The sequence below is a fragment of the Copidosoma floridanum genome, unplaced genomic scaffold, assembly GCF_036245765.1.
Source record: "Copidosoma floridanum isolate Cflo_tuat_1 unplaced genomic scaffold, Cflo_Japanese_pri ptg000020l, whole genome shotgun sequence".
Lineage (NCBI taxonomy): Eukaryota > Metazoa > Arthropoda > Insecta > Hymenoptera > Encyrtidae > Copidosoma > Copidosoma floridanum.
Genome location: NW_028321897.1, coordinates 14,392,302 through 14,409,461, shown reverse-complemented (window position 1 = coordinate 14,409,461; position 17,160 = coordinate 14,392,302). Strand labels below are relative to the sequence as shown.

Below are 17,160 nucleotides of genomic sequence, written 5' to 3'. Positions count from 1 at the left end.
ATGGGCCCTTAGGAGAGCAATTATTGGCGATTTAAATTTTGACTTTTTAGTAGCATACTTTGTAATTAAATTAGTTTTTAGGTAATCAAGCACCGTTGATTAAAAATCTAACTGTGTTGTGTCTTTTTACATATAAAGTGTGCTGTAACGAAATCAAATATAAGTAAGTAGGTCCTAACTGTTCCGTTCTGTTATAAATAAATTATATACGTCTTTGAAAAGTATTAAGAAAAAAAAAAAAACTTATGATCTCATTAATAAAATGTGACATTACCTTGTGATAGGTTAGTGCCAGTAAAGATAGTTGGGCACTTCTGTTCCAACTTACTTGAGTTCTTTTTTTTTTTTTTTTTTTTTTTTTCTTTTAATCAAACAAATATTCGATTTTAGTAAAATAAATATTATGCTATTCTTCACTGATTATACTTATCTGAAATTATACCTCAAGTATACTTTAGAACAATCACAATAAAAAAACGGTAAAAACCGTAAAAAACGGTTGCAATAACTGTCCAAGCTCTTTTATTTGCATTTCCACATTTTTAAATAATATAAAATGTTTTTTTTTTAGGCTAAAGAAGCAGTAAAACGTTTAACGGTAGCTGTTTGTAATGTTTGATAACTGTGTAGTTTTTTTTAAGATTTGGCACTGTAAATTTGTTTATTAGTAATATTCTAACTTCTAAAGTTGTTAGGTGAGTCCAAAAAAGATTTTTTCAGAGTGAACGGCAGTGAAGTTTAGATTTATAGAAAAAATAGCGTCTTTCTGTCGATAGCGTCCACGCGATGTGGGAGCGCCGCGCACCCAGAGCTGACGAGTGGTAGCACCACGAGCATGGGTACGCCGCTATACGTGTTTTTGGTGGCGCTGCCTGCCCACAATTTTTCCAGTACAAGCATTAATTGAGGTATTGCAAAGTGCTTATACTTTAAAGATATGACTTATTTTTACTTTAAAAACAAATTGTTTTATTGTAAAAAATAAAACTGTATAACGTATGGAGAAAAAAAAAATTTAGTTACTTGAAATTTTTACTATGTAAAAACTATTGTGCGCATAGAATTACATTTTTCACTTAAATACTACAAAAATCTGCTTTAAAAAATCAAGAAATCGTCAAAAGGTATGACAACTTTAAAAAGGTATGACAGTCGTTTTTGTCGAGCCATTATTAAAATTCAAGAAAATAATTTTCTTCAACCCTTAATCATTGACATCAATCGACAAGTTTCTGAGATCACACGCATGCGTGCATACGAATACGCCCACAATATTTTACGTAATCTAAAAAAAGTTTTTCTCATTTGTCAATGATTCTCTTATTTTAAATAATAATTTTTTTTAAAGTAGTAAGATATTTTAACTATTTTTTAATATTTCTGTTCTACCAGCATGCAAATATTAGGCACCAATTTTTTAAATGTAAATTGATCATCAAACAGATGACAACATTGACAAGTTATAAGAAAAGTTCAAGCTAAATATCTTTTGAACGTGCTCTCTTTGCTATACCGTACTATAAAAAAAATGCAACGTGAAAAAAAAATTTGAAAATAAATGCCTCAAAAGTCTGTGGTTACAATTGTAAAGTCGTATAATTTATTCTTTGCGGCCAGCCTCTCTTGAGCTTTAGAATATTACAGAAAATTGTAAAATAAAAAAACAATTTTCTTCATTTTATGAACACAAGATGTCAAAATTTTATTCTACTCTACTTCCCCTTCATCTTGACAATCTTATTTAAAAAGTAGAGTGAGAAATACTCGTCACACAATTTGCACATCACCCTCGTAGCTTGCTTTTGCTATGCCATACATGATCATAGCTATATCGCTTCAATGCAGTTGCCATATACATACGTTTTCCACACGTTTCTAAATTATGTGCCTACATGCCCATTTTCACGTGAATCCGTAGGCACACAGTCGGCATACCCCTTCCTCGCTTTTTAAATAAAAAAAAATAAAATTATGTGCACCTGGTTCAGCCACTTTACCACGATGGGGCGTTCGAAAAAGTGGCAAAAAATAAGCTCGTGCTGTATCATTGCATTCAGGAACTTTTCTACTAATCATTGCCACAATTTAGTTTTATACCCTAGCGCAACAGTTCTGGCTCCCCTCTCTCTTCTCTCCCATATGGGAAGAGGGTGATGAGTCAGAACCCTCCGAGCCTACCTACTTGGAAATAATTGGTGAAATTACTAATTCAAACGTCATTATTGATTATGTAGGTAGATCAGCCTTTGTCGTACAAGCGTCCTTTTATTACTTTGAGGTAGTGGCAATAGTAACAATAATTATTTTAAAGATACCATTTTTTAAGTCTTAAAACGTATAAAAACTACATTTTGAAACTCTCGTCACTGCACCATTTGTACAGTAAATTTTGTGGATCTAACATTCCCAAAAATCTTAAGCTACTTCACAAATTAAACAGATGCTGTTGCTCAGTAAAGCGGAAAAGCCTGTAATACATAGTGCAAAAATAACTTCGAGAAACATTATAAAATCCCTCCAAAAAGTTTTATAAAAAATCTTAAGCACAATATTCTATACGTTTATTTTTCTTGGGCAATTATCGTGTTTTTTTGGTTGTTACTCAAAATTTTCATTAACCACAAGGGTGCTATGTAAAAAAAAATAGTCTTTTGCTTGGTTTTAGGGCTATTATTAATTTTAAGAATTGTTACACGATTTACTGTGATATATTAGCCAAAAACTGTACCCCCTATAATAAAGTGACACGTAAAGTTGACCATTACAGAAACAGTTGCTATTATTTCTCATAATGAAGTCTAAATTGCATATTTTACTTTATCAACTTTAGGATTAAAATAGATTTAAAGATTTTTCTGGTCACTTGTAATCTTTGAAGTCCTTATGACACCATTATATAACATTAATTAACTAAAAGCATTTATTACAGAAAATTATGTTACAATGTAAAAAAGAATTCATTTTACCTTAAAACATATTCATTTTATTTTTAATGTTAATAAATAATTATTTATGCATGATATTTAAAGGTACATTCACAAATGTATTTAACTTTACATAAAATGCAGTGGAATTTTCAATTGCTTTTCCATTCCAAGACATGAATTACTAATATTCTACAGTAAATACATCAGTATTTATTTACAATTAAGACTATATTGTATGTTAACTAAGTGATTAGGTAAAAAACAAGTAATTATATAATCAAACGTACACAACACGTATATAAAGAGAAAGTAACTTTTAAAACATAAATTTTATCACGATATTTAATTTTTTTTTTTTAATATTTATTCAGTCTCAATGCCACGAACTTTTAATTTTTTTGCGATTTTGTTTTAAATACATTGTTATTATTTAAAAGTGTTTTTCTGAAGTAGTAAAAGTACTTTGGAAATAAGTGGATACGACTAACATATAAATAATTATAAAACAGTAAAAGAATCTACTTCTCGTGTTTCATAATTCACGTCACTATTATAAAATGCCCGATGTGATGATGTCCATGTGTATCAAATATGTTTACTTTAATAATTATACTTTACTTTTCCTGAATAATCGTATACAACAGAAACGTATTAACTGTAACCCTTCAGAAACCTACTTAATGAATTCATAATATGGACGACTATATATTCAGGTAATCTACCATTTTGTTCCTAGTATGATGAAATCCCTGTGCAACTTTGCTAAAATTTTTAAACTTATTTTTACAGTGAATCATACTTTTCGTGAGAATCAGTAAAGTTCGCTATTAAATGAATTAAGACCTAATTATTTACAACATGTACTGACTTACACAAGATCTTACAACCATTACTTAATGATGGTGGTATATTTTATGTAACGTACTTTTTTTTTATCTTACATAAATCTCCTACAAAAAAAGAATAATCTAACTGGTTATTGAATAAAAAATCTGTATTTTAGGTAATTGAAAATAGTGTTATTAAATTTAAGTTTCAAGGCCATATAATAAAGTGTCTATTACGTATGTTTTAAGAAAAATTCTATTTTTGCCAGAACCTAAGGTCAAAGATAAGGTTTCTAGAAAAAAACTAACTTGGTCTACAAATCCCTTTAAAATAGGTTAAGGTTAAGTAATGGTTCCCCATTATATCGAAATACTTTTGTTAAAGTTACTTTTATCTTTAAGGCTCTTCAGATAAAATGTTTAAGAAGGCGTCCGTAATGAACTATACTATATTGTAAAGCTTATTCTTGCTCATTCTTTTTTTTAACATTTACAAAAGCATGTAAAGAACGTTCTATCTGTTCTTCTTATTTTCCAATACTTCTACCATTGATTTTTATAGATGATTGAAGACCTCCATTACGTTGTTGTATGGATTCATGTTAAGAGTATTTTTACATGTAAAGATAAAGATAAGAAAAAAACTTAAATTTCTAACATTTTATTTTAAGTTAAGGCTGATATGGACTTTTAATAAATTTAATTCTGTGTAGATGAAGTATAGTATGTATAGATGTTTATATGTATGTATGTAATAATGAATATCTATGTATTTTTATGTATGTCCCTATACTTATCCATGCATGTTTGTGCATATAAAATTATTTTTAAAGAAACGTGTATCCTCATAATTAGGCAAGAATTTGTTAACTTTTTAGATTATATGTTAATTACAAACGAGATGTTAAGTACTAATTATTTCTAATATTCTTGATTATTATGGCTAGAAGGCAAATGATAAAAAAGTCTTCTTGGTATAAGAATATCATTCAAGTCAACCGATGGCTCAGTTCTTTAGGTTACTGTGCGCATGAGTGGCACAATATAACTTAGTATCACAAAAGGCATACAATTACTTCCTTAGTTTAAATTGCAGGCAACATCTTTGAAACCATACAAGTATAGAATTATTATGAATAACTGTCTGCAATACTTCTTTGAAAAAATTATGTTATCGATTCTTCATGAAGGAAGTCCTGCGGTCATACTTACAAAATTTCTTTAATAAAAGTAAAAAAATTATAGCCAACAGCAGTGACTACAAACTTAGCTTAAATATGTAGTATTTGCAATAGTACAAAAACTTTAATTGCTATTTACTACTTTAAAACATACAACAAATGTAATCACTTTATCTGTATCATGTACTATAAAAGTTTTACAGAAAATTTAGTGTAATTTTTATTTTTATATTTAATAAAGAATTTTCAAATTTTTATGTATTTGTATGATCATACATTATAAAGCAAAGTTTTTAATTATAGTACTGTTGTTAAACCACTGTGAAAGTTTCTTCTTTAAACAGTTGTATCTGTAATTATTTTTTTTCATTTGAAATGTACTTGTCTAATAATATTATGTGCTTATAATCGGTCAAGCTACATTAAAAAAAAGTTTGATATGAATGTCTACAACAACAAGGAATGAGTGTAAGTACAGCATGTGGATGATTACTTTGTTTTTATAATAAATTTCTATAGTGTACAAAATGCTCAAAACGTATTGTACTTGTACAATTTATGAGTACGATAGCATTATAATGCAATCATACTCTATAAGACTACTTATAACTTTATTATATTTTTTAATGAGATTGATGAGTCTTACAACCCACATAAAAAGTCAAAATTTTCACCATTTCTTAGACTTTATTTTTAGATAGCTAATAATAAGCAGTAAGATTCAAGTAAACTATACTAAAAAAAAAATGTTTGTTATTCACAAAATTTCAGATAAAAAAAGCAACACACTTATAAAACTAATTTTCTTCAAAGAAGCAATGTCATAAAATAATTTGGCAAACAACTTTATTTTTCAACCCATTAAAAAATATTCTAAGCAATTTGTTTCCAAATCATTTATTTATCATAAAAAAATTGAGACTTCAAGAGTCAATGTATATTAATGACTAATTTTCATAAGCACCTACGTTCATGGAATGTTGATCTTTTTATAACAACAAATCAAGGTTTTTTGTTTCATAATAATTAGCTTACAAGATAATAGCAATAATTTTTGTCTAGACATTTGAAAACATTGTTTTGTGGCTCCAAACACTTTTTGTATTAGACTTAGGGAAATTATTAAAAAAAAACTATGAGGATCTGTATACTTAAGCATCTTAGTTACAGATTAAAACATTTCTAAGACTTGGACAAGTAGTTCTGAATAATACTCTAACAATATTTACACTAAATTAACCCCCATACGTGCTCTACGTCCGGCTCCTTTAATAAGGGCACTACTATGGGCACTGAGCACTTGGGAAAGGGACAAGGAATGGGATAGGAGGCCTCACATTACTGGGAGGGGGGTAGGGGGAAATTAGGCAACTATGCTACGAGAAGGTCGCCTAAACCCTCCTCGAGGAGCATTGTGTGGTGAAAAAGCACTTGTGAAAAATCACAGAGGTACTTGCCCGAAAAAGTCGCACTGGCCGGGAATCGAACCACGGTCACCCGTGTGCCAATCCACGACCTAGCTGACTGAGCCACCACGCACTCTATAAATATATAATTATCACGACTCAAAACGCATCTTACTGTATATACGTTAAAATAATTATGAAATAGATCAAAACCAGACAGTTTTTGAAACTAAACATTTAGATAAAATTTTTTTGTATTTGGAATTTTTTTTGTTTTAATTTTATATTATTTTAATCATGAAAAGTATTTACTTTAGAAAAGAGTTGGAGAATAATTTTTCTAATTTTGGGTCCAAAAAACATAAAAAATATTTTTTGAAGCGAAATAAGCAATATGGGTCATGCTTTTACAAATCGAACGGATCTTGCTGAAAATGATTAGTCACCCATCCGATTCTGCTGAAAAATTTTTTCCAGTTTTTATATTGAAAAATAGGAGAGTGTCCAAAAAGTATTTTTTACCGCATATTTTTTATTTTATAAGTTATAACAAATTTTATAAGGGTGGTCGAAGACTCATTTTAAACAATGTATAGTTCCAAATCCTTAAGAACTGCAAAATTTTAACTAATAGCACTTTTGTGGCTAAGGTATTGATTTTTACGAAAAAAAATTGAAAAAAAACATCGAAAAGTTAATTTTCTTATCATTAATTTAACTTTTTTAATCGATTTTTAATAATTGCTTCTAAAATAAATCGGATTTTTATCATAAGAAGCGTATTCTGCGTCAAATTATATGTAAAAACTATGTTTTTATAGTATGGAGACTTTTTAATTGTTTTTGTTGAAATATTCTTTTATGTAGCACGTAATGGAATAAAAAGACTGTTTATTGAGTATGAAATGATATTTGTACCTTAAATAAAAAAAAAATTCAGTGTAAAAGTTGTAGATAATAAAGAGATCTGCAACCTTTGTGTTTAGTATTTAACAGTATAACCTCTAAATTTTGTATTATCATGCAAAAAAACAAGAAATCATCATTTAATAATTTATTTAGTATAAACTTTTATTAAAATTGAATCATGAGTGATTTGTTTTTCAATCTTATCACCTAAATAATGAAGAACAAAGTTTCATTTAAGAAAAAAATATTAATAACTACTACACAAAAAAATAATAAAAACAATGCTCAATGTAACATCAACACGTAAACTGTTTTTTATCTTCAAATTTTTTTATAGCTACTTTGTTTTTTATTGTTTTATTTATAGTCCGCTTTTAAATACAAAATAAATTCTTCATCACTTTGATTTTTTGGAATTTCAAAATTTCTCGGGAAAGCCTGCCTACAGTATGATCTATGATTTTAAGTGTTACCCATGCTACTCGCGTACATTCTCTGTGATTACAAGTTCGTTGGCTTTTGAATCAGCTGTCCGTTTATTTTGGTCCACTACCTACACATATTCTCACTTGTTGTAATTTAAAGTTTAGTAACTCTTACTTTGTAACAATGCCACGGAAATACGCACGTTAAATGCAAAATATTAGTTACGAATCAGACAGATGTTTTAATCCTTTCAATCTTAAACATCCAACAACAAACTTCTCTGATTTAAGGACAGTAAATGAAAACCAACTTTTGAAACTAGACTTGGCAATTTCGTCAGATGCATTACAACAAAAAATGTGCTCTTCTTGCCGCTTGAAACTATCAAAGTTGAAAAAAAAAGATACAAAAGAGACTGAAAATGAACTATCAGAATTGGTACGTACAATATTTTGATTATTAAATTGAGTTCAGACATAACTACCCTTTTGTAGGATTTTATGTCCATGCTTTAGTCTTATTTTTTTTTAGACACTACAAAAGTAGGATTCTTCAAGTAAATAACCTGAGATAAAAATTGGGAGCAGTGACGGTACATCTAGATTTTCGAATGATACTCCATCTTTGCAAAGTGAATGAGTGGATTTTTTCAACGAAAGATTAAGCTTCTTAGGATCTTTGCCCATTAAAAAAACAAAAATTATCGTCGAAAACGTACTTGGAAGGAAAATCGAAACAAATGTCGTCCGTAATAGGCATAGCAAAAAATGTTGCTCGACATAAGGGATTAATTGGAAATCCAAGCCCAAAACAACATGCATCTCTAAATGATAATGTTATGGATACAATTTTTAGCTTGCACCAGTCGACGACTATACTCAGTATATGCCCGAATAAAAAGATGACGTTTCGATAAAAGTAGACGGTTAATCGGTACCTATTTAAAAAAGACTAGTATTCAGTAATTTAAAAGAATTGTATGAAATTTTCACTAGTATGTATCAAACTATGAAATACAGTTTCTTAAAGATTGCTTAGATCGTATGGTACACAAAAACAAAACGACTGATTGTTATTTTAATTCTAGTCAGAAGTGCCCAGGTGTGACAGATGTTATTGGGCAACTGGAAGAAATTTTTAAAGAAAAATGTATCGGAATTGTTACCTACAAACAATGGGTTACGGTTAAAAGAACCTTATTGCGGACCCTCATATCTCTAGTTAATGAGTTTTTAAAGAAGTTAAGTGAAGATTTGCAAAAACTGTTAATTCATTAATTTTTAGTTAAAAAACAAAGGGATTATTAAATGAGATAAAAATGAACTGAGAGAAAACGAGTGTATCAAAATTTGCGACTTCTTAAAAAGTTATGCTCTTATCATTGAAAATTCGGTTCAGGGTATACATTGGAACAACGATCAGGCAACCGTACACTTATTTTTAAGTTATTATAGAAATGACTTGAATGAATTCAAGAATTCAAGTTTTGTTTGCATTTCTAAATGCCTACATCACGACACTATTGCTGCTATACATCTATATCGAAAGTAGTTGATTCAAAGAACTTCAATAATCTCACTCATTACTGGAAAGACTTTAAGATAGCAGCAGAGTCACATTTTTTTCCTACTGTACATGGAAAGGGGCCGTGTGACGGAATAGGTGGAACTGTAAAATGACTAGCTGCCAGAGCATGTCTTCGGAGAATTAAAAATCCCATTCGAACGCCACGATAGCTTTTTGATTGGGCCACAGAATCACTGCCAAATATAACTTGTCATTATTCTACAAATAATGGTTACGAAGAAGAACGAAAATTAGTGTTAGAGAGATTTTTTAGAGTAACAACGATTAAGGGAGCGCTAAAATATCATAGCATGGTTCCACTATCTCGTCAAAAATTAGAAGCGAGGTTGGTTTTTCTGCACGAAAAAACAAATTTTGTGAAAGTGAAATAATTTTGTTACATAACGGTAAGAAAAGTTTTACTTGTACATAAAATTTTTTAACGTCTATAAATAAATGTTAAACAATTATAATGCTTACTTGGTTTTTTATTGCACATTTTTATTAATTCAAAAAAATATAACTTCTTCAGTTATTACTGCTCATCTCCATTTTCCAAGTAAGAAATTACTCTTAATAAGTGATACAATAGTGATTTCCTGCCTTTTTGTATGATAGTAAAAAATTTTTATGTTATACTCATGAATGGTCAATACTAAAGTAGTGCATCTTTAAATTTTTTACAACTTTTATACTTAGTTTTCTTTGAAACGGGGTACACATATTATTTTGTACTCAACAAACAGTTTTTTTTACATCACGCGCTACATATATTAACATTTTAACAATAACAGTTGAAAAGTCTTTATACTTAAAAAACATGATTTCTACGTAAAATTTAACGCAAAATACGATGGTTATAATGAAAACTCGATTAATTTTGGGGGCAATTGATAAAAATCGATTTAAACAGTTAAATTGTAAATAACAATAGTCATTTGTCAATAATTAAAAAAATTTTTTTCTCATAAAGTTAAACTTTTTAGCTACTTAAGTGCTATCAGTTAAAATTTTGGAGCTCTTTAAGATTTGGAGCTATACATTGTTTAAAATGAGTCTCCAATCACTATTATAAAATAACTTATAAAATCGAAAATAGGCGATAAAAAAAATATCTTGGACACGGATCTCTTATTTTTCAAAATAGAAACTAAAAAGAATACTCTCAACCGAATAAGAGACGTGAAGGTCAAAATCCGTTCCATTTGTAAAAGAATGGCGAAGTTAATACTTTTTATAACTGAAATAATATGAAATGAACATTAAAAAAATTCCAAATAAAAAAAATTTTATCGAAGTATTTAGTTGCAAAAACTGTCAGGTTTTGATGTATTTTATAATCATTCTAATGTACATATAGTAAGATGCGTTTTGAGTCGTGATAATTATACATGTATATATATATATATATATCGATGGGGGTTAATTTAGTGTAAATATTGTTAGAGTATTTTTTAGAACTACTTGTCCAAGTCTTAGAAATGTTTTAATCTGTAACTAAGATGCTTAAGTATACAGATCCTCATAGTTTTTCTTTAATAATTTCCCTAAGTCTAATACAAAAAGTATTTTAAGCCACAAAACAATGTTTTTAAATGTCTAGACAAAAATTGTTACTTTTATCTTGTAAGCTTATTGTTATTAAACAAAAAATCTCTATTTATTGTTACAAAAAGATCAACATTCCATGAACGTAGGTGCTTCTCAATTGATTCCCTACTGTAAGTAAGGCTGACAGCTGTTTCGGCAGTTAAATCATTATTAAAGCCTTGACTTACTCTAAATATATGAGCGGTATGATTGATAATATAAACATTAAAAAAAAAAACTTATATTGATGAATTATTTCTGGCAGACAGTAAGATGAAGAATGTCAGGATAAATACAATTACGAATGACATTGTTATTTTGTTATCGGTAGAATAGAAAAATTAAGTGAATTGTTAGTTATGAATCTTTTTTTTCTCTATACGTTTACGAACTTTATTGTTTCTAATAATTTTTACTTTATGATTTTAGGTGTATTATGTAATAATTTTATACCGTTAAAGTCCAAGAAATGTGCATGTAAGCTACAATACAGTGGAAAAAGTCAAGCTCTTGTTACAGTAAATCGGTTTAACATGTTCGTCAATAAGTGTAGACAGAGCGCGCTCAGTTTGTCCTATAGGACAAATATAGGACATATATGCATGCTGCATCTTAATTCGAGCATTTGATTAAATATACTCCTCTTTTCCTCAAAATGCTAGATTCTTCTTTTTTTATTAACTTTAAGTGTTTTGAGGTTGTGTTTATTGACTAAACTTAAACTAATTCTCTGTCTTTTTTAATAATTACCAATTTTCTCTGAAACAATGAAAACATGATGCGTGCTTTCTTAGCTTGACTATCTTTAATAGTCTCGGCTTATCCACGATTTCTTGCTATGAATTTTCATAAATATACCTCTACGTCGTAGTGATCTGTTTTTCTGAAGGTATCAATAATAATGTATTATCGAATAAAAATCGTCTATTTTAAGAATGAAGAACTTTTTAAATCATGTGACACGACAGTGTCAGAAAAATTTAGTATTATATAAACTTTATGCACAAATTCATTATTATTTCGTATTATTTTTAAGTCTAAGAGTTTAAATCAGAGTTTATAGTAATAAAATCTTTTCAACAAAGGATCGACGATAACTATTGACTTTTATGTAAAGCAGACAAAGAAAATACGGTTACAATCCTTACAACAGATTATTACAAAAAAAAATCGAAGATTAAATTAAAAATGACAATTTTTAAAGTTTGACTTCTGATCGTACTAAAATTTTTCTGACGGCTGCTAAGTCTGTTATAGAGAAGTGTTATTATATTTTCTGTCAAAACAGTATTAATACGTTAACTTTTACAAATCCTGTGTAACTTCTTTTACGAAATCTGAACCAAAATACAGAATTAAAAATAGAAACCAATTAGTTGAAACCAGTTTAATAGAATTAAAGATTTTATTCCCAACTCTGCCTCACCTGTAGTAGATAGTGTACTACATTGGGCACGATACGTAATTAATGTCTTGTGCGTTTAGAGGGAAACAGAGAAAACGTTAAAAACGTTCCTTTATTACATAAATAACCTCATACCTAGTATTAACTTGTGATAAAAATAAAAAATTACAATAGGTTTAACCTTCTAGACTTAAAAATAACCCGAAATAATGATAAACAAGCATATTCAATTTAAGGAAAACCATCTTCTGCTAGCACTCTGGTATGATATAATTTAAAAAAGTCCATTAAACTTACTATAAGTGCTTTTTATTATTCCATACACAGATGATTGTTGATACCTGTACGAAAAATTTACTACGATAAAGAAATGAAATTATTGAAATGCAACAAACAATAGTTACGACGGAAGTGTTTTAGATAGTCTAATTAGAAAAACACGCAAAGAACTCGCAACTAATCACTTACATCTAATAGTACTAGAGAACAGAAAAATTTTACATATTCAATGATGTTTCTGTAGTTTCAGAGAAAATGGATCAGTTATAAAAAAACTCGAAATAAACTTATTTTTAGTACTTTAACACAATTTCAAAGCCATTTAAAATGGTAATCGAAAGAAAATCTTGCACTTTGGAGAATAGTGAGGATATTTAACTAAAGGCATAGATTGTGACACTATTTACACACAATAAATGTGGTGGGCTCTGTATACACGAATGAATGAACATGTTGAATCTATTCATAATAAAAAAGTCTCAACTGGTTTCAATGAACATTGCAGCTGACATGCACATTTTCTAAGTTTAAATAATATCAAATTGTTACATAGTCTACGTAAAAGCCTGCGAGGTCTCATTTAAAGGTATGTGCCAGAACTTTGTAGACATACATATTGTAGTACCTTTCTTTCTGTAACGTCTGGAAAGGCGATTTTTTAGGAAAAATCTAACTCGGCAGCTCGGCGCAAGGTTTGCACGTGGGGCTTTGCGCAATATATCCTGGGGGATAAGGTAGCAAAATGCGAGTATTAGGGGTACTGAAGTAATAAGTCAAATTAGGTAAACGAAAAGGCAGTCTGAAATCACGAGAGAAAACGGAAAAGTTCTTGAAGTAACTTAAGGAGCCTTGGACTCATAGTCGTATTTAGTTATCTGTATTAAAGTGTTAGTAGTGATCCCAGCTGAGCCACGAAGCTGTTCAACTCGTTTTCAAGTTAATTAATGCAAGTGGGTAGTAAAACCCCAGTTGTTTGCATACCAACTATGGAGTGGCCCCAGTGCCAGCTAAGTTATAAAGACGGAGTTTCGCCTTTTTAAAACGCTCGATACAACTTTAATATGAAATTTTCTCTTGTACCTAGGCCCCTTGTTCTTCCGAATAAATTTACCTATTGTTTTTTTTTGTGCTTTGCCCCCATGCTTGCTCTTTGGAATCCTGATCAACAAGAGTAATTGTAAATAACGAATTCAAAATACTTTTTCCTTCTGTTAAAAATGATGAGTTTAAATAATTTGAAATTTTTGCGTTGAATTTCAAAGATACGAATCCTAGATAAGTGATTTTGCTAACTGAAATTTAATTTTAGTTATAAGTTCTTTTATTTGACGTGAGAGTATATAGCCGTCGTATTGTGTAATAAAATTGTTATAAATTGTCTTCTGTGGAGCAATTTCAAGATGACACAGAGCGTGGTATTTGTGATTCCAAGAGTTTAGTCTTAAGGAAAAAACCCCAGCAAATTTTATATTAAATTAATTTTGTCTATGAAATTTGATTTTTTTTTACACGCTTCACACTACGACGACTCTTGTTCGATTTTGTTTCTAGTAAGATATTCAGTTTGTAAATAAAATACAGTTTTTTTTTTACCTTGTATTTAATGTTAAATACTTGTATTAATTTTATTACGTCCCAATTACAAAATGACATGGCATGTATAGTGAGTGAAAGGATATGGACGTGAACTGTCTTGTGGTAGTAAATGGTAAGTCCCCATCATTAGTTTTGACTCTACCACTTTTTCTTGTTATTAAAACGAAAACTTGCAAAGCCTAAAATAATATTTATGAGAGACAATCGCTATTGTAAAAGCACATAGTTAAAACAAAAATATAACTAACGATCAACTAAATTTTTTTATTTCACCGATGATTCATGCAGTTAGTGACTATATTTAATTTCATTCTTTTTACCTCTACATTATCTATTGTTTTGATCCCTTGAAATAATACATCAATATTCGCCTTATTATTTTTATATATTAACATTATTAATTATACCGCTTATATATTCAGTGTATGTTTGACCTTTGACAATGGTAGCTGCCGAAGCAGCTGTCAGCCTTACTGAGAGTAAAAATAAACATCAATAACAAACGTAATTAAATAGAAGCAATTGAAAACCTCGTGATTCACAAACTTGCGAAATAATAGCAGTTATTTGGCCTAATATATGTAATACAAAAACAAAAATTTGCCTAAGATGACTTAAACAAGGAACTAGATACATGTCATATAAATCACAAATCTTTTTTGAGTGCTATACCACCCATTGTGAGAAGGTAAGTCTGCTTGTACAGTTCGTTTGATCCAACAGAGATTGGTGGCCTAACTAGCTGGGTGATAAAATACGTCAAAACAAAGTTGGCTGTTTTGATCTCTACTACTCGTATTCACGGTCAACGCTTATACGAACTCTCACGATCTATTTCATAAGCTACTTGGAAGGTAGTTGCAGCTTCTTTTTCACGAGAACAATGTCATTTAGCTCAAGGCTGTAGTATTCTTTACAATACTTGTTTTTTTATTGGAGCTGACAAAGGTACTAGGCTCTTCACCACGCCCAGAAGACACGGCTTTGTGTCTAACATGACCACTAATAGACAATAAATCCTCCTCAGTCGACGTTTTCCTTTACATTACAGAATATTTTAATGCCATACTAACGAAAAAATTTTCCAAAGTTGGTAGTGTGGAATCTGCTTCGTTTGAGTTAATTAGACAGGATGGTTATAAGTTAAGGTAAAGTTTTACTTGCGTCGTTAGAGTGCTTCACTCCTCATACGTGAGTAGCTGTTAGCCTAAAATGTGTTTTAGATGGAATTTATATGACTTTACGGCTATTAACCAAAAACCACTGATGTAAAAGGAAAGATATTTTTTCAGTAAACGCTCTGTTGAGCGTTCTTGGCGGTGGCCTCTTGACACATGGCATAGTTTAGAAGAAATGTGAATTTTAGGTTGAAGTCAGCTTCTGGACAAAGAGTCTCGTTGTTACTGTCAACAGTATGGCACAATACTCTTTGAGCTATGAATTGTCAATAAGTAGCGAATGAATTTAGAGCTAAATAGTCAGAGACTATGTCAAAGTGGACGGTTTTCGTAACGAGACAGACAAAAAAGCTTGGTAGCCACTAGGAGCTTTTTGGCCTTGTCCATCAGAAGCCTTCTACTATATAAAGCCTGCGTTAAAGATTCTCTTGCAAGGCCTTTTGCTTACAGAAGTTTGCTAAGACCTATCACTCGACACAAACAACTTCAGTCCCTAGAAGTATATTATCGCTAACCTGCTTACCCTCACAAGCATACGTGTCCCTTAGTGGCTTAAAACTACATATAGAGCCTTGCTAGAACTCCACTGCTTTTCGGATGCCTCTAAATAAGCGTCCACACCACAGTGGGCAACCAATCGCATCTCCTGATTACGATGTTGAGGGCCTAATCGATCAAAGTCCTGAATGTCTCACGCTGAAGGCTCTGCAGAGTAAGAATGTTTGACGAACCTACATCCCACTTTCTGGAGCACAGCACTAAATCAAAGGCTCACATAAGAAACATTTTCTTAACAACTTCAAAGGATTTAACCTTTCAGAAGGATTGGTTGTTGGCTCATTTCCTCCTCCACAAAATTATTAAAGTTCTAGCTTACGTGTACTACTGCAAGAATGGCACCTCTTAGAGCATCTTTAACTCCTACAGAAATACAGCGGATTGCCAGCCAATTACATCATAAGATTTTCCAGTTGCTTATACCAGCTAACCATAAGATACCATTTGGTGGCCTTTTGCGGAACTTTTTTTACACTTTTAATTTTTACTTATTTACCAGTTGTATTTCCTAACATGAGGTTTTAAATACTGTATAGTTTAGAAGCTCTTGTAAGCTTGCTTCCCATTTAACCTTCTTTACATAACTCTATTCTGTCTGTTTTAAATACTCTTGATAGCTTGGGCATATATCAAGCAATATTATATAGTAATTTTAGTGGGGCTCGAGACAAATCTCCTACCTTCATTCACCACCCCTTAACCACTTCCCCACCATCTTCTTGCAAACCCTCTATAGAATTAAATGAAGTACGTTTGTTTTTTACTGTACTTACATTAGTCTGCAGCACTATCAAAGCTCCCCCAATCTCTCTTTAAACCCATCCAGAAACCCCTCCTACTTAAGATTATTTCAACAGTGCTATGTTGTCTGTGTTTTAGCTCAGAGTAGCTAGTCCATACACTGAATATATATTTATTACTCTAGTGTCCATCCGCAACGCTAACATTTTAAAACAATGTAATAACTAATATAAGTATATTAAAACATTAAAAAATATTTCATAGGTTGGCATTTTTTTTTATCAACTGAATATCTTACTAGAAACGAATTTAAACAAGAGTCGTCGTAGTATGAAGCGTGTAAAAACCACACACTCATCAGCACTTTTGCTGTGTGAGAGTTTTTAAATTAACTAAGGTATGGTTTCACTAATGTAAATGTTATATGCGTGTCCAAATAGCAAACCAAATCTTATATGACGTATGTAGTAATACATTTGTCTCCGAACTCATAACTTGGATGTTAATTAGGATAAACGAGATTAAGGAGTTTTGTCTCAATGGCTAAGGAACATTAATTGTCTCCTTGATT

The 17,160-nt window shown here is 30.4% G+C and overlaps 1 protein-coding gene across 1 annotated transcript in view; it reads left to right on the top strand.

Annotated features, from left to right (window-relative positions):
* Nucleotides 1-5,249: 5,249 nt before the first annotated feature.
* LOC106637462 (uncharacterized) overlaps nucleotides 5,250-17,160 on the top strand; it is an 877,306-nt gene continuing 865,395 nt past the window's right edge. Inside the window, exon 1 of the mRNA XM_089593884.1 lies at nucleotides 5,250-5,403. The gene's annotated coding sequence lies outside the window, so the exon portion shown is untranslated. The remainder of the gene's footprint in view (nucleotides 5,404-17,160) is intronic.